Source organism: Grus americana, chromosome 31, assembly GCF_028858705.1.
Source record: "Grus americana isolate bGruAme1 chromosome 31, bGruAme1.mat, whole genome shotgun sequence".
NCBI classification, from domain to species: domain Eukaryota; kingdom Metazoa; phylum Chordata; class Aves; order Gruiformes; family Gruidae; genus Grus; species Grus americana.
This window is the reverse complement of record NC_072882.1, coordinates 2,164,008-2,180,508: the sequence shown is the minus strand read 5'-3', so window position 1 is coordinate 2,180,508 and position 16,501 is coordinate 2,164,008. Positions and strand designations below refer to the sequence as shown.

The window sequence follows — 16,501 nt, the reverse complement described above, 5'->3', positions numbered from 1 at the left end:
GTTGTACCCACCGTGGAGGAGGAGAACAGAAGAGCCAGGTAACACCGGAGCCGGACGAGCTGATGGTTGTAGATCCCTTCTGGCTGAACTATTCCGTTCTAAACCCAAAAAGTACCTTTATTTTTATTTATTTAATTTTTTTAATTTATTTTAACGACCGAGCCCTATGTGCCGGTGCTCGGCTGACGGTCCGCGAGGACGGCTCGTGCCCGTGGCGTTGGGAGCCGGGGCAGGACGGTTCAACCCGGGGCGCGAGGAACGTAAATGAGAAGGGGGGGGAGCAAAAGTCCGAGGAGATAAGGAAGGTCGGAGACTCCCGAAGGCTCCGGAGGGGAATTTCCCCGCGGTGACCTGGGGAAGGAGACGCGATGGGTCGTCTCTTCTCTGTCGGGGATGGCGCGAGCTCGGCCGAAGGACTGATGCGACGGGGCGGTCACCGCTCTCGCCCGCTTCTGCCTTCGTCTGAAGCGTTTGCTGAGTCAGCCGTACCTCACGGACGGGTTTTCTGATCTGTGGCGTTTAACGGCGGTATCGGTGCGAGCCTTGCGCGTGGAAATGGCTTTTGGCTACTAATAAATGGAAATGGGGTGTAAAAGTGATGAAAAACAATACCTGGAACCTTTATCGGTACATCTAAAAGCAGTTTCCTCGTTGCCAGGAATACATGCTGCCGGCCCGAGGCGTCGCGACCCGCCGGCGTCGCTTCTGAGCTGCGCGTTTCTCCCACTCAGCGGGACGCCGGTGAGTGATTCTCGTCGCAAGCAGAAGCCCCGTGCGTATTTACGGCTCCGGGAGGTCTTTGGAAGCGCTTTTGGCACGCGATGCCTTTCTGCTCCTCTCCCAGAGAGGGAAAAAAAAAAAAAAAAACATCTGTGCCTTTTCCTACGGGTTTCACGGATTTTTTTTTTTTTTTTTTTTTTTTTTTTTTTGGTGCCCCAGAAGACTGCCCGGCCCTTTGCGATGGGTCGTTTCTGCCCCAGCCGCTGCGAGCTGGACGCTCGCTGCAATCACCATTTTAATTTCTCAACGCGCAACACCTCCCGCTTTATCCGCGCTCCGGCTCCCTTGCGCAAGGACGAAGCCTCCCGCGACGGGTGCTGGGGGGCGGGGGATGCGAGTGCCGTCCCGTGCCATCCCTCCCCCGCTGCCAGGTGAGGGACGGGGTTTTGGGGACCCGCGCGTCACATCGGGTCTGCAAAGGCTTCGCCTCCCAGCCGCGGGGACGTGGGGAGCGCCGACGCGGAGGGTTCCCCATAAATAAGCGCTCCCAGCTCCGTAAGCGCGCCCGCTGGGCGGAACGCAGATAAGATTTAAGCGAGGTCTATATTTAGACTGGCTTAGTCCTGCGGAACGTGCGGTGTCCTTGGCCAGACCTGCGCTGGCGGGCAGAGCTCCGGCTGCCGCGTGCGGAGCCCCGACGCGACGTGCGGTCTGCGATGCGCTTGTCTTTCACCCCCCCGCCTCTTCCCGAGGCCCTTGTGCCCTTTGCGACAGGAGAACTTTTGAACTTGGCTCTGCTTCCACCAGATAAAGAGATTTTATTTATTTATTTTTATTTAATGTCCATAGCCTGGCTTACGCTGAATCTGGAGTTGGTGCTAATTCCTAACCCTGATCTTAAATCTCGACTTTTTTTTCGGGGGGGGGTGGGGGGGGTGGGGGTGTGTCGTTCCCCAAGGGGCAGAGCCCTTCTCGCCGCAGCGTTCCCGGCGCATCGCTCCCTTTTTGTCCTGGGATCCGGGTGCCGGCAGTTCCTGCACCCGTCTGCGCCCGATAACCGGAGTTTCGAGTCGCGCTCTCGCTGGCGCGCTCCGAGGAGAGGCGATTGTTTTCCGAGCGTCTCCGCTTCGTGCTCAGACACCCGAGTAATCCTGCGGTCTGGTCAGCGTCGGACGGAGGAGAAACCTGTTCCGTGGCCTCCCACGCTGTCCTCCTCGCTGGCATCCCGCGTTGCTGCGGTTGCGCTGCCCGAAATATTAAGGGTAGGAGACATCGCGCCTGTGCTGGGACCGTTGCACGTGCACAGGGTTGGTGCGCTGGGGGGGGGGGGAAAACCCCCGACAAAAACCCACTTCCTTCTGTTTATTTTACTTGTCCTGGATGACAGGATTTCAAAGCGGCGAAGTACGTTGTGACAAAATACCCGTGACCGTGGCTCGCGTGATCTTTGCTGCAAAAAAAACTTGGCGAGGAGGAGGAGGAGGAGGAGGAGGAGGTGGGATCTGACAGCCCTGGGTGCCTGAATCCACGGGCGAGGAGTAGATTTACTCCTAGGAGGGGTGATGCTTAACAGGGCCGGCACTCAGCGGACCCCTCTCCTCTCAGCCACTGCAGTTGCAAGCACAGAAAATAGAATTTTGGGGATTTTTTTTCTGCAGCCCAGACGTATTTGGTCAGAGCGCTTTGTGCTCCAGGGCGAGCTGAACCGAAAATGGCTGTTGGGGGGGGACGGGATTGCTACAGCTCATCTCTGGGAAGGAGAAAAGCAGAATTACCCGCAGAGGGGAACAATTTTCACCCCGCTTGCACGCTCGCTTCCTTAAGTGGCGCTAAAATTGCTGGGGAAGGAGCTGCGGAGGGCAGGGCACGGCTCTGCCTTGGCATCACGTGCCGGGGCTCGGCTCTGAACGTACCCATGGGCTCGCCCGGGCAGGCGAGGGAAGCGGAGCCGGAGGAGCCAGCCTGTCCCCGCCACGCTCCCCGGGCACCCACGGCAGGTAAAGAGCCATCCTGGTCCGGGGGACACACACACACACCCCGGGGGCCGGGCAGAGCTTGGCTCATGTGTCCGATTCCTTCCGTAGAGCCGCGATCTGCAGCGATACGGTGTGGCTCTATCCAAAACTTCACCACAATGACACCAAAAAAAGAAAAAAAAAGGGCAATTTAATAGTCACTGGGTTTGGTTTATCTTTCCTCTCCTTGAGGGATGACATGGAGATGTCCTCTTTGTTTTGTCTGACTTCTACTTCTTGCTCTTTTTTTTTTTTTTTTTTTTTTCTTTTTCCCCACTTCTGGCTTGGTGCTCTTGTCTCTCTCAACCTGCGGCCACTGGGTTTTTTAGTTTTCTTCACCGAAAGAGTGGTCAGGCATTAGAACAGGCTGCCCAGAGAGCTGGTGGAGTCACCATCCCTGGAGGCGTTCAAATACCACGTAGACATGGCACTTCGGGACACAGTTTAGTAGACCCTGCTGTTGGGTTGATGGTTGGATTTGATGATCTTGGAGGTCTTTGCCAGCCTTGAGGTTCTATGGTTCTATGATGATTCTATGGTTCTATGGTTCTAGTTCTCCTTTCATCAAGCCGGAGGTCTGCCGAAGAATCACCGCTCCGTTCCTGGCTCCTAAGGAAACCGAAGTTTGTCAGGAACGTTTGGGCTGGAGAGAGGTGTGGGAGCACGGGCTGGGCTCTGGCGTGGGTGAAAGAGGGGGGGCGAGGGAGCAGGGAGTGAGTGGGAGCAATCAATGGGAAGACAAGCTGAGCTCAAGGCAGAGCTCTCTTGAGGAGCTGGTGAGATCTAGTCGGGTCCCAGGGATGTTCAGCCCTGACCTTCTTGTATCTGCACACGTGCAAACATTCCTGGCTGTGGGACGGCCTCAGAAATGACCTAACTTGGGTTTTTTCTCCCATAAATTGGAAATAAATATCCCACTGCGATGCTCCAGCTCTGTCTCTTCAGTGCAAGCAGGTCCAGCAATACACTGATTTATTTTTTTCTTTTGGGGGGGGGGTCCTATCTTACCCAAAAGGTCATATTGTAACTTCCAGTCCTGTTACGCTCTACGTTGGGAGCTAATTTTTTCCCCCCCTCCGTAACAATAAGCCTCTTGTAATGCCGAATTCCTGGGAAACGTGCTTGCTGGTGGAGTTGGATCCCTTTTAAACCGGCGGGGAAGCCGGCTGCATTTATCTCAGTCTTGTAAGGAGGGCTGGTCAAGGCTTGGGTGTCTCTGCTGTTGATTTAGGGTGACTAATCCATCGCAAACCAACTCTTCCATCGCTCACCGCTTCTCCAAACGTGGCTCTCGGTGTCTCTGCCCACCCCCGTACCTAAACTCTCTGTAGGAAATAACGCGGCTGGGTAGAAGAGCTGTCAGCGGAGCAGCTTGAGAAGCCTAGATAGATGCAAGGGGCTTTAAAAGTGATTTTTTTTTAAAAAATTTTTTTTGTTTCTCTTTCCTGAGAGGGTTTTGCTTGCCACGAGGTGGATTCGTGAGCGTAGCTGGGTGTTTAAGGCATCTTGCAGCAAACATCTACCGTAACCTGCTCCCAGCACGGCTCCGCCAAAGCTGCCGGGTCTCTGCTTCTGGGAATGACCTCAGATGTTGTCCTCTATCTCCCGGGATCTTAGGAAATTAGTTTATTATTTCAAAGGCCATTGGAGCAGATCGGCAGCCTCAGAAGGACCCTATCTTTTTTTTTTTTTTTCCACGTACGTTATGACTTTGTGAATCCCAAGACCTTGAATTCTGGACTTTTCCTGCAGAGCTCCGGGTTGGTGCCTCGCAAAGAAGAGTTGTTCTTCCGTAACCTCGATATCCGACTGGTTTAATGCAAATCCAGGGAATATCTGTGTTGTAACATCTGACCTGTGGCATTAAAAGGGGGTTTACGTGGCTCTTCCCTGTCTAAAACCAGCCAGGAGCCGCTTCCGCTGAAGAGCGGACGTTCAGCTCCAAGCCAGGGGATGAAGGTTCAAATTCTTTTTGGCCAAGCTTCGGTTCCTCTCCCAACTCCTGGACGTGTCTTCAGCCGGTCGTTATTTCCGTGCAGGCATCAGAAGGATTCTGCAGCTTAATCAGCTGAAGCTTTTCCTCCATCTCTAGCAAAAAACCCCCCCCAAAAAAAAAAAAAAAAAAAAACCAAACACCCAAACCCCAATAGAGGCTTGATATGACAAATGAAATATTTTTAGTATTAAAGTCATCGGGGAGTCCCCGGTGGGGTGGGGGGTTGTGTGTTGTCGGTGCAATTTTTCTCTCTGGTGGAGGGCGACAGAGCGATTTGCATTCTTAGCGAGAACCTGTTTGCATATATTTCGAAATAAGGGAGAAGCTCTGGAGGAGCGTGGTATTTGCTGCGTGCAGGGACGGCTCCTCTCGGTCGGCCTTTCCTGGATTTTTGAAATACGAGAAAAAAGATTCCTCGCCCGCTCTTACCCTGGAATTAGCGATTGGGAAACGAAGGCAGAGAGGAAGCACGCGAGCGATTCGGAGCGAGAGGAGGGGACGCTCGGAATCTAGGAAGGCTTCGAGTGACGCTAAGCGTCACGGGGAAGCATCTGTGGAAACAATTGCTGTTCTTGATTTGTTCGAGCAGAATATTATCCCCCTTTGACCCGTCCTTGCTGTGCCCCGCAATTAGCCGGGTGCAAACGCGGTGATGTGACTCGGAGGCGCAACGGTCCGGGCAGAGCGAGGGGTGATATCAGCGCAAAAATCGCGTTGACTCAGCTGAAGGCAGAGTTTCCACTGGAAACATTCGCTGGGAGAAATAACTCTTCTAGATAAGAAGTGAAAACGTGGAAGAAGGAACTAGCCCTTATGTGCAGGGTGAGCAGGCACCCGGTCAGGCGACGTTGCTCCCGCATCCTCCGCCTGAGGACGCGGACCCTGCCCGTGGAGGTCGTCGTCTTTTAAATTTTAATAAAACCGCAGCGGGGGAAGAAAAAAATGAGTGCCATGGGGAGAGATGCCGTGCTGGTAACCGTGTCCCTGTTGTCCGCATCCGGCTGGAAGCGAGCGATGCTCAGCGGCTCCTGGCTCAGCGGCAGCCCCGGCTCCTCCTGAGGTGCCTTCGGTAGCGCCAGATTTGATTTTTTTTCTTTTTAATTGTTTTGTTGGTAGTTTCCCATCGCTAGCTTTATCCTGGAGCGCTCGAATGCCTTAGGACGGTCAAACGGGACGTCCTGCAGTTGGGGATAAGGCTTGGCACGGCTCTTCTCCGCTTCCCCAGCCTGCGATAAATCATAAAAGACAGCAATAAAATAAAACAAAAAAACCCCCAAAAAAACGCCCTGGGGACGAATCCTTCCCGGGAACTGGCGCTTGGGCACCCGCTTGCCCCGTAACTCCAAAGCCGAGCGATCCTTTTCCAGCGTCCGCGTCAAGCCCTTGATCACGAGAGCGAGGTAAAAGCGGGTTTCCACGCCGGCACCATTGGCGTCACGCACCTCGAGCGGCGTCGGGAAGGGGCGCGTAGCGCGAGTCGGCCGCGTCCGCGGGCCGGTTTTGACGAACGGGAGCGTTTAGGGGCCGACGCGCGCAGCCCCTCGGCTGCGTTGACCGTCTCCCCCCCCCCGCGGTTGTTGCAGAACCCTTGGGCGCAGCGACGTGGGTACCCTGGGAAAAGCCGTAACGACCGAAACGCGTCGCGCTGAACCCGTCTGTCGCCCGGCTGGAAGGAGGTCCATGCGCAGTTTCGGAAGCGATAAATTGGGAAAACTCGGTGTCTTTGAGGTGTGGTTTTTTTTTTTTCTAGTGGAATAAAGGAAAAGGGGTCTGTCCTGCGCTGGGTGCAGCGTTGCTGGGCTCGGCAGTAACCACGGGACCGTGTTCTAGGTAGGGCAGACGGGCAGCTGTACCGGAATTTGAAATTCTGGCTGTAAATACAGCAATACGCAGGCACACAAGCTGTTTTTCAGATAATCCAGTTTAACGTCTCACGGCTGCCCCTTTCCTTAAATCGCAAACACACGCGGCAGCTTCCGAGCGAAAGAAAACCGACGCAACTTCTATTACGCAGGTCCAACATCTGTTAGGTTTGGGTTGGGGTTTGGTTTTTTTGGGTGGGGTTTTTTTTGGGTTTTTTTTTTTTTTTTTTTGTCGTTTTAGCCAAGCTTTCTGGCCTGCCAGGCGGGGGTTCGGTGACCGCCGTCGCTTCTCGTTCGTGACTAACATCCTCCCGTGGCACCGCTCAGGAAATGAGGCACTCGGCAGCTCGCTCGCTGCAGGCACGGTGGTCTTCCTCGCTCCAGGGCATGCAAACTATCGTCTTTATTTAATTTTTTTTTTTTTAATAAGTTGCCGTTCAAGACTAATGCATCGGGGGGGGAAAAGGGGTTTTTTTCGCTCTTTGCGGCTTGTGGACTCAGAGGCGCGGTGCTGCTGGCCTCGACGGAAGGGTGCGGAGCAAAGGCAGCGCCTGCGGGCAGGGGGTCCTCGCTGGGAGGAGGAGCGTCGCTCGCAAACCACGTGCCTGCGCGGTTGGCGTCGTCCCTCGCAAAACGTGCGGGTTGGGCAGGGAGATGGCGGTCGGTGGCGATGCCCTTTCTCGTTCGGAGTCAATCGACTGATTAAACGCAGCTCGTTTGCCGTGCCAGCTCCTCGGAGCATCAGGTGAACAGGGAATAGCGCTGTGCTTGCGCGACGGAGACGATACTGGGATCCGTGAACCCCAACCCGTGGCTGGCCTTGGCCGACACGTGGGACCCTCGGCTCTTCCCCGTCTGAACTTGGCTTTGTGATGGTCGGGAGCTCGGAAGCCACCGGGCTTGTGGTTTTGGTTTTTGGTTTTGTTTTGTTTTTTTTCCCCTCTGATTTCCTGCTGCCCCGTTTCTGGGCTGAGCTGCCCGAGCACAGGTACGTTTGATCCGCCCGGCTCTTCGCTCTATCGGTTGGCGCACTTTCACCTTTCCCTTTTTTTTTTGTTGTTTGTTTTTTTTTCTTTTAAATCTCTGGAGCAGCTAGAGCCACGGCAAATTGCCTTTCACCCCACGTCGTTGTGGGGAGGGGGGGAAATCTTCTATTTAAGAAGTGTCTTTTGGGGATGGGGCAGGCAGCCCCCCACGGTTTGGATGCTGAATGGAGGGGGAGAGGGACGGGAGGGATCAGACGAGGCTGGGAGAGGCGTCTCCTGCTTTCCTGTTCCACCAGAAAGCTGTCGTGATTTCCCACCACAGGGGAAACAGAATTGTTTAGCCCGTTCCTGGAAACCAGCCCTGCTACGCGCCGAGGGGAAGGGGTGCCAGCTGCCCTCACCCCCGCACTCTCCGCGGGGGGACCACGGTGCTGCTGGACCCTGACCCACTGGAGAGGTGGGACCGTGCGAAGCACGTGAAGTTTGGCAAGGCCAAGGGCAAGGCCCTGCACGCGGGTCGGGGCAATCCCGAGCACAGCTCCAGGCTGGGCAGAGAATGGATGGAGAGCAGCCCTGAGGAGAAGGACTTGGGGGCGTTGGGGGCGAGAAGCTCAACGTGACCCAGCAATGTGCGCCGGCAGCCCAGAAAGCCACCGGTGTCCTGGGCTGTGTGTCCAGCAGCGTGACCAGCAGGTCGAGGGGGGGATTCTGCTCCGCTCTGCTGAGACCCCCCTGCAGTGCTGCATCCAGCTCGGGGGTCCCCAGCACAAGAAGGACATGGAGCTGCTGGAGAGAGTCCAGAGGAGGCCACAGAGATGATGCGAGGGCTGGAGCACCTCTGCTCTGGAGACCTCAGGCTGAGAGAGTTGGGCTGGTTCAGCCTGGAGAAGAGAAGGCTGCGGGGAGACCTTAGAGCCCCTTCCAGTCCCTGCAGGGGCTCCAGGAAAGCTGGAGAGGGGCTGGTGCCAAGGGCAGGGAGTGACAGGCCAAGGGGAATGGCCTGAAGCTGCAGGAGGGGAGATGGAGATGGGATGTGAGGCAGAAATCCTTCCCTGTGAGGGTGCTGAGGCCCTGGCACAGGGTGCCCAGAGAAGCTGTGGCTGCCCCTGGCTCCCTGGCAGTGTTCAAGGCCAGGTTGGATGGGGCTTTGGGCACCCTGGGCTGGTGGAGGGTGTCCCTGCCCATGGCGGGGGGGGGATGAGATGATCTTTGAGGTCCCTTCCCACCCAAACCATTCCATGATTCTGGGCTCCCCGGTTTGGGCCAGGTCAGACCTGCAAGTGGAAAAGAGCCGTTGCTGTTCCCACACCACCTCAAAATGGAGGAGACAGTGGGGTTGGGAATGGCCAGTCTGTGACAATGGTTGAGTTTGGTTGGGTTTTTTTCTTTTCTCTGAGTAGTTTTGGCTTTCTGTCCCAGAAAATGAAAGTTCCCACCGCCGCAGTTGATGTAGCTGATAGACGCGTGTCCTTAAACAAGCGCGTGATGCTTTGTGCGACGTCCAGTTGTGAACCATTGCGTGATGCTTTCTCTGAAACCCAAGTCCGTGAGAGCAACGCTTTGTCGAAACCGTTGTCCTACCTAAAAGCTTCTTTTGATCAGTTGTTTTTTTTGGGGGCTCCGAATCTCTAGATGACTCGATGTCGCAGATGTGAAGCGATCAAACGCAGCATCCCCTCTACTCCACATGACGTCACGAGCAATCGAGGGCCTCGCTTTGTGACGAGTGATCGCGGGCGTTAAGGAGCTGGTTTCATCTAGAGAGGGGGTTCCAAACGAGGAGAAAAAGCCCCAGATCCCGACGTCTCTACTGAAAATCCCGCTCAGGAAACCCAGAAGCGCGACGGAGCCCACGGCAGCCCGTGACTCAATGCCGGAGGATGCTCCACCCTTCCCGTCGCCTTTCTTTCCAGTTCCCATGCCGCGGTGTTCGCAGGTCGGTCGTCGGCGTCGAAACTTGTTGCGTTTCGGGCCAGCTCTCGCCTGTTCTGCCACGTTTGCCCCCACCCCGGAGGCAGGGCCGGGGGGGGTCCGTGGGCGCTCCTGCGATGCCGTAACTGGGCGCTCCTCGCTGTTATCACTCTTATCGGTGGCCGATGGCCTCTGCTCCGGGCGGGGTGCGCCGGGCTGGCTCATCGCGGTTGGCAGACGGTCTCGAGACCTGGCTCCGTGTCTGTAAACTCTTGCATCAAGTCGATCCGGAGAAGGGTACGTGCTCGGATGAAGGCTCATCGGTTGGGAAGGAGGGCAGAGCCAGAGCCAGGACGATGCCAAACATCCCCGTTCCGTCTTCCCGCGGACGGCAGGTTGTGCCAAAAAACCGCAACTCGGGGAAGATGCGGAAAGGGAAGCTCCACCAGCCCACGTCGAAGCCGCAGCCGCGTGAAAAGTTGCTTTCCTTTTTTTTTTTTTTTTTTTTTTTAGGAGAGTTTGAGAAGGGACGCATCGCTCGCGTAAAAATCCCGTGTCAGAGCCGTCCGGCCGCCTCTAATGCCGTGCCAGAGGGGTGTCCCTCGCCCATCCGGCTGGGGTGCTGCGCGGAGCGCTCCGGCTCGGTTGTGCGGCTTAAAGGACAAAGCGGCGTGCCAGCGAGGAGTCAGGTTGGAGGCATTTTTGATGCCGTGCCTGAGCTGTAATCTGGAAATCTGTTTACTTCATTCCTGCCAGTCAGGGGAATGGCACTCAGAAATGTTTTCTGCTTCTACCTGCGCATGTAAGGATTTGTTGCTTCATTGCCATGCGAGATCCTGTAACGATCCTTGGCTAATTGGTAGAATAGCTTGTACGTGGCCAGGTGTTGGGGTTTATTTAAATTCTGTTTCTCCAGGCTGGCTGAGGGTTTGCACCGTGACGTGTTGTGGGTTGGTTTTGGGTTTTTTTTTTCAAATTTTGCCTCTCTGAGGGTTTGCACTGCGACGTGTTGGTTTTTTTTTTTCAATTCTGCCTCCCTGAGGGTTTGCACCGTGACGCTCGCCTCTGGCCACCCCTTATCCCTGCCGCGCACCGGCTCCCTCGGCGCCTTTCCCAGGCTTCTCCTGCAATCCGTGCCTGCGCTCAGCCCCCCGGCTCCTGCCGCGCAGCGGCTTCGGAGGAAGCGCGTCCGCAGACGTGCCTTGCACACACGTTTGCTTGAGGACGCCTCGCCACACCTTTGCGCGCGGGAGGCTGGACGTGTCTCTGCAGCCTCCCTGGAGGGTTGCGCGCTCCGCAGCTGCTCCGTGCCCACTCTGACACCTTCGGAGAGCGATCGCCCCTCCAAGAGAGCCGGGACGGGCGGTATTGCTGCGCTGACGACTCTATAAACCCAAACCCGGGTGTTTGGGGACCGGCTTGTGCATCCCCTCTCCTCCCTCCCGGTTCCCCGGATCCCGGGCGCGATGGCGAAGATGCCGGGCGATGCCGGAGGCGCAGGGTGACGCTGCGGCCCCAGGGAGCTGGTGAGAGCCCCGCCGGGCTGAGAGCAGACCTGCTTTTGCTCTGTCAACGCTTTTATTTTTTATTTTAGCTTTGCTGCTCAGATGTCTGCTCCTAACCGCGTTACTGGTGGCCGTAATCGAGTTCAGCGTGTCCCCGGGCTTGCTCGTTCCCATACCACAAAGCGTTCAGGGAGCCCGTAAGTGCCCGATTCCTCATGAGGAATGAGATTAGCATCCTGTTCCTTAGATTTTGTTTTATTTATTTTTTTTTTAAGTCTCTCTGACCTGGAAACTAAGATTTGTAGCTCCTTCGAAGGGGTGGCATGAGCTGACACGCAGGAGGTAATAAATAGCTGCCGGTCTCACGACGCTGCCAGGTTTGCCAGATCTCAGGAGGTCGCAGCCACTCTGGATCTTGCGCAAAAAAAAAAAAAAAAAGCGTTCTTCCAACCTAGAACTGGAGGTGAGCCGGTGGCAAGAGCTTCACCTGCTGCATCCATCCACATCTGGGCTGGTGCTTCGTCTTCCCGGGAGGCTGTCAATCCGCTGGCTAATAAATCTCACGGAAAGCAGCTAAATAACAGGGCTCCCTGGAGCTACACGAGGAAATTAATTGTCTCTTTTTTTTTTTTTTTTTTTTAATAGAGAAAGGGCTTGCTCGCATGCCACAACTAGACGTTATGAATAGGCTGATTTGTACTGGCAAAAAGCTTCTTAAAATGCGAGTGCGGTGCCAGAGGCTCCGTGGAGCATCGTATTGTTTTGACATGTCGACAGCGGCGCTAATTGAGCGCAAGCCAGGGAAATAGTAAAACCTCCGTGAAAATGAATGGGTCTCTCCAAGACTTAGCGGAGTCTTCGGCAGCAAGTCGGAGCAGTGCCAGGGGTGAGGATTTACTTAGAGTTCAGAAAGCAGCCCGTTCTTTTCAGGCCATGCGGGTAAAGTTGGGTTTTTTGGGGGTTTTTGTTGTTGTTGTTTTGCTTGGCAAATAAACGAGCCAAAAAAATCTATTTTGATGGAGCAGCAAAGACGCTGAGAACGTGACAAATACTTTGACGGTACTGTAACAGCTTATTTTCTGCCTCCTGAAAATGTTTCGCGGTGGTAGTCTCAAAACACCAAATACGTCAAAGCTTCTTTAGTGAAACATCTTGTTCTCTGGGAGCGTCTAGCCGTTCTTTCGCTGCCTTGGTTTCCCCCCCCCAGACCTCCTGGGGAGCAGTTGGCCCAATACGAACCCACGTCCTTTGCCAGAGACTTCAGCAAAATGCTTCCTCCGGGTTTTTGCGTCGTTACTGAGGGCGCTTCGGAATAAATATAAGGTTCAAAGCAAAGGATCCTCCTCTGGGAGCAGCACAGAGGAGGAAGAGGAGCGTTTCTCCGAGGGGCAGGTTCTTGCCCCATAGCATGGGGTCTTCTCACCCCACACCGGAGGTCCCGGCGCCCACCCTGCCGCCACGGGGCGATGGTTTCAATGGCCCTTACGCTCATTTTCAGGATGATTTGCCCGGTTTCCTTCAAGCTGGGTTACACGTAGGGAATGTGTGCGCCGGCAGCCCAGAAAGCCACCAGTGTCCTGGGCCGCGCGTCCAGCAGCGTGACCAGCAGGTCGAGGGGGGGATTCTGCCCCTCTGCTCCGCTCTGCTGAGACCCCCCTGCAGTGCTGCATCCAGCTCGGGGGTCCCCAGCACAAGAAGGACATAGAGCTGTTGGAGCCAGGCCAGAGGAGGCCATGGAGATGATGCGAGGGCTGGAGCACCTCTGTTCTGGAGACCCCAGGCTGAGAGAGTTGGGCTGGTTCAGCCTGGAGAAGAGAAGGCTGCAGGGAGACCTTAGAGCCCCTTCCAGTCCCTGCAGGGGCTCCAGGAAAGCTGGAGAGGGGCTGGTGCCAAGGGCAGGGAGTGACAGGCCAAGGGGAATGGCCTGAAGCTGCAGGAGGGGAGATGGAGATGGGATGTGAGGCAGAAATCCTTCCCTGTGAGGGTGCTGAGGCCCTGGCACAGGGTGCCCAGAGAAGCTGTGGCTGCCCCTGGCTCCCTGGCAGTGTTCAAGGCCAGGTTGGATGGGGCTTTGGGCAACCTGGGCTAGTGGAGGGTGTCCCTGCCCATGGCAGGGGTGGCACTGGGTGGGCTGGGAGGTCCCTGCAACCCAAACCAGGCTGGGGTTCTGTGAATGGCCAACCATTCCAGAGGATGCTTTTCCCGCTTCGTACAGTTGTTTTGCTTCTGAAAGATGCGTCTCAACTTCCCTCAACACAACTGTTGAACTCCCGCTCACGTGGGGCTCTTGGCCGGCAGCGTGTGGCTCCGTCTGCACTTCCCCGTCGGCCACCGGCTTTGGGAAGCGGCCGCCTGTCCCCCCCCATCCGCGTCTGCGAGGCTCGGGTTAGTCACACGGGGCTGGAAGCCAAAGCTGGAGACGTTAATGACTGGGGTTAACGACTCTTCCAGTTGCGGCGATGGAGGCTGCGCAAGGGCCGCGTTGCTGGTTGGGGGGATTGACCCTGGCTGGAGGGCAGGTGCCCCCCAGAGCCGCTCTGTCACCCCCCCACCCTTAACTAAACAGGGGAGAAAAGTGTAACGAGAGGCTGGAGGGTCGAGATGAGGACAGGGAGACATTGCTCACCAATTACTGTCACGGCGATTAGAGAGAAATTCATCTAATTTATTACCAAGCGAAACAGAGTAGAGCGATGAGAAATAGAACCACATTTTAGAACACTTCCCCCCAGACCCACCTTCACCCCCCATTTCTGTCCCTCTCCCCCAGCGGCACAGGGGGACGGGCAGTGGGGGCTGTGGTCAGTTCATCGCACGGCGTCTCTGCCGCTCCTTCCTCCTCAGGGCAGGACTCCTCACACTCCTCCCTGCTCCAGCCTGGGGGCCCTCCCACGGCAGACAGTCCTCCACCAACTTCTGCAACGTGAGTCCTGCCCATGGGCTGCGGTTCTTCCCCAACTGCTCCAGCGTGGGGTCCCCCACGGGGTCACAAGTCCTGCCAGCAAACCTGCTCCGCCGTGGGCTCCTCTCTCCATGGGGCCACAGGTCCTGCCAGGAGCTTGCTCCAGCGTGGGCTTCCCACGGGCCACAGCCTCCTTCAGGTCCCTCCACCTGCTCCGGCGTGGGGTCCTCCACGGGCTGCAGGGGGAATCTCTACACCCCCTCATCCTTCCTCCATGGGCTGCAGGGGGACAGCCTGCTTCACCATGGCCTTCACCATGGGCTGCAGGGGGATCTCTGCTCCGGCGCCTGGAGCTCCTCCTCCCCCTCCATCTGCACTGACCTGGGTGTCTGCAGAGTTTCTTACATCTTCTCACTCCTCTCTCCGGCTGCAAAAGCTGCCTGTAGGTTGGTTTTTTCCTTCCTAAACATGTTACCCCAGAGGCACTACCACCATCGCTGATGGGCTCGGCCTTGGCCAGCGGCGGGTCCGTCTTGGAGCCATCTGGCATTGGCTCTGTCGGACATGGGGGAAGGTTCTAGTAACTCCTGGCAGAAGCCCCCCCCTCGTAGCCCCCCGGTACCAAAACCTTGCCACGCAAACCCAATACACTGGTGCATCGCACGCCAGTCGGAGCGGCGCTTTGCACGGCAATCGGCTGGTTTATTTGTGGTGTTCTTCCCTCTCGGTGTCTCCGGCAGGTGAGCTTTTTCCCATCTCTTGATGCCTTGACGTGGTGGCTTCTGTGCTGCTTCATCACCTGGCACCATCCCAGCGGAGGGCTCCGGTTGCTAATTACGATCACGCAGCCTTCTCCGCCAGCGTCTTGGTGGAGTTTTGCTGCTGTGAAATCCGAACAAAGACCATAGAACCACAGATTCCCAGCCTGGTTTGGGTTGAAGGGACCTCCCAGCCCACCCAGTGCCACCCCTGCCATGGGCAGGGACACCCTCCACTAGCCCAGGTTGCCCAAAGCCCCATCCAACCTGGCCTTGAACACTGCCAGGGAGCCAGGGGCAGCCACAGCTTCTCTGGGCACCCTGTGCCAGGGCCTCAGCACCCTCACAGGGAAGGATTTCTGCCTCACATCCCATCTCCATCTCCCCTCCTGCAGCTTCAGGCCATTCCCCTTGGCCTGTCACTCCCTGCCCTTGGCACCAGCCCCTCTCCAGCTTTCCTGGAGCCCCTGCAGGGACTGGAAGGGGCTCTAAGGTCTCCCCGCAGCCTTCTCTTCTCCAGGCTGAACCAGCCCAACTCTCTCAGCCTGAGGTCTCCAGAGCAGAGGTGCTCCAGCCCTCGCATCATCTCCATGGCCTCCTCTGGACTCTCTCCAGCAGCTCCATGTCCTTCTTGTCCTGGGGACCCCCGAGCTGCACACAGCACTGCAGGGGGGTCTCAGCAGAGCGGAGCAGAGGGGCAGAATCCCCCCCTCGACCTGCTGGTCACGCTGCTGGACACGCGGCCCAGGACACCGGTGGCTTTCTGGGCTGTGAGCACACATTGCTGGGTCACATTGAGCTTCTCGTCCCCCAACATCCCCAAGTCCTTCTCCTCAGGGCTGCTCTCCATCCATTCTCTGCCTAGCCTGGAGCTGTGCTCGGGACTGCCCCGACCCGCGTGCAGGGCCTTGCCCTTGCCCTTGTGGAACTCCATGCGATGTACACAGGCCCTCTTCTCAAGCCTGTCCAGGTCCCTCTGGATGGACCATCCAAAAGTTGAAATTCCCTGACCTACGCGTAGATTCAGCACCTTGGGAAGGAGACGACGGGAAACCTTTGATTTAACGAAGGTGCTCGGAGCCGAGCCTGGGGTTTCTGCAACTTTGCTATAACCGGCTACAAATCTGGTTTGACCTTTCTGGTGCCTGCTTGAAGGAGGTCAGCACTTCTAATGCAAATTATTTTGCTGCTTCCAAGAGGCGAAGGTTAAATGTCAGGTTTGATGAATGAGCGACCTTTCACGGGGGTGGAGGGAAACTCCTGTGCACGCTCCACCCCGCGCACCAGCGTCACTTCCATTATGGGGCTGAGTAACGTTTTCCAAGAAGTCAGAGACGGCAGGTTGAAGCCGTGCCGTCATCCGTGTGGGAATTGCGTCTGGACCAGATTTATTACTCTCTAATGAACGTCGGTGACCAAAGCATCTATTGGTTTGGTTTTTGGTGGGTTTTTTTGAGAGCTGGAGAAAGCAAGAAGCATGCAGAAGGTGGGGGGAGGCCCCTCCTAGGGTGGCTGGTGGCCATCAGCACCTGCTTTCCCCACCCTGCCCCGTAACGCTGGGGGCATCGGCATCCCCGCGCGCGGTCCTGGGACGGTATGGCGGAGCAGGGAGCAACGCAAAACACTGAGAGCTGTTAACCGGCGCGGCGGGATGTCTCTATGGCAAGGAGAGGGTTTGCTGAGGTTTCTACACGGGTCTTCATCTGAAAGCAGCCCCGCTGCTCGCCGGAGAGGGGTGCCCTGCGCAGCCAAGGGAGCAGTTCGGGTGCTCGGTGGGTGTTTTGCCGTGGCCCGGTATGTCGGCACGATTGGAATCCAGCCCTGCAGGAAGGCAGGCGAGCTCGGG

The 16,501-nt window shown here is 56.6% G+C and overlaps 1 protein-coding gene across 8 annotated transcripts in view; it reads left to right on the top strand.

The window, feature by feature from the left end:
- The window catches only part of VDR (vitamin D receptor), a 37,726-nt gene that overhangs the window by 3,699 nt on the left and 17,526 nt on the right, over positions 1 to 16,501 (top strand). For 3 of the 8 annotated variants that reach the window (XM_054806969.1, XM_054806970.1, XM_054806967.1), the window contains one exon: positions 659 to 741. The exons of the other annotated variants lie outside the window; for them this stretch is intronic. The gene's annotated coding sequence lies outside the window, so the exon portion shown is untranslated. Of the gene's footprint in view, positions 1 to 658; positions 742 to 16,501 lie in introns of those variants that run through there. 8 annotated transcript variants of the gene reach the window in all.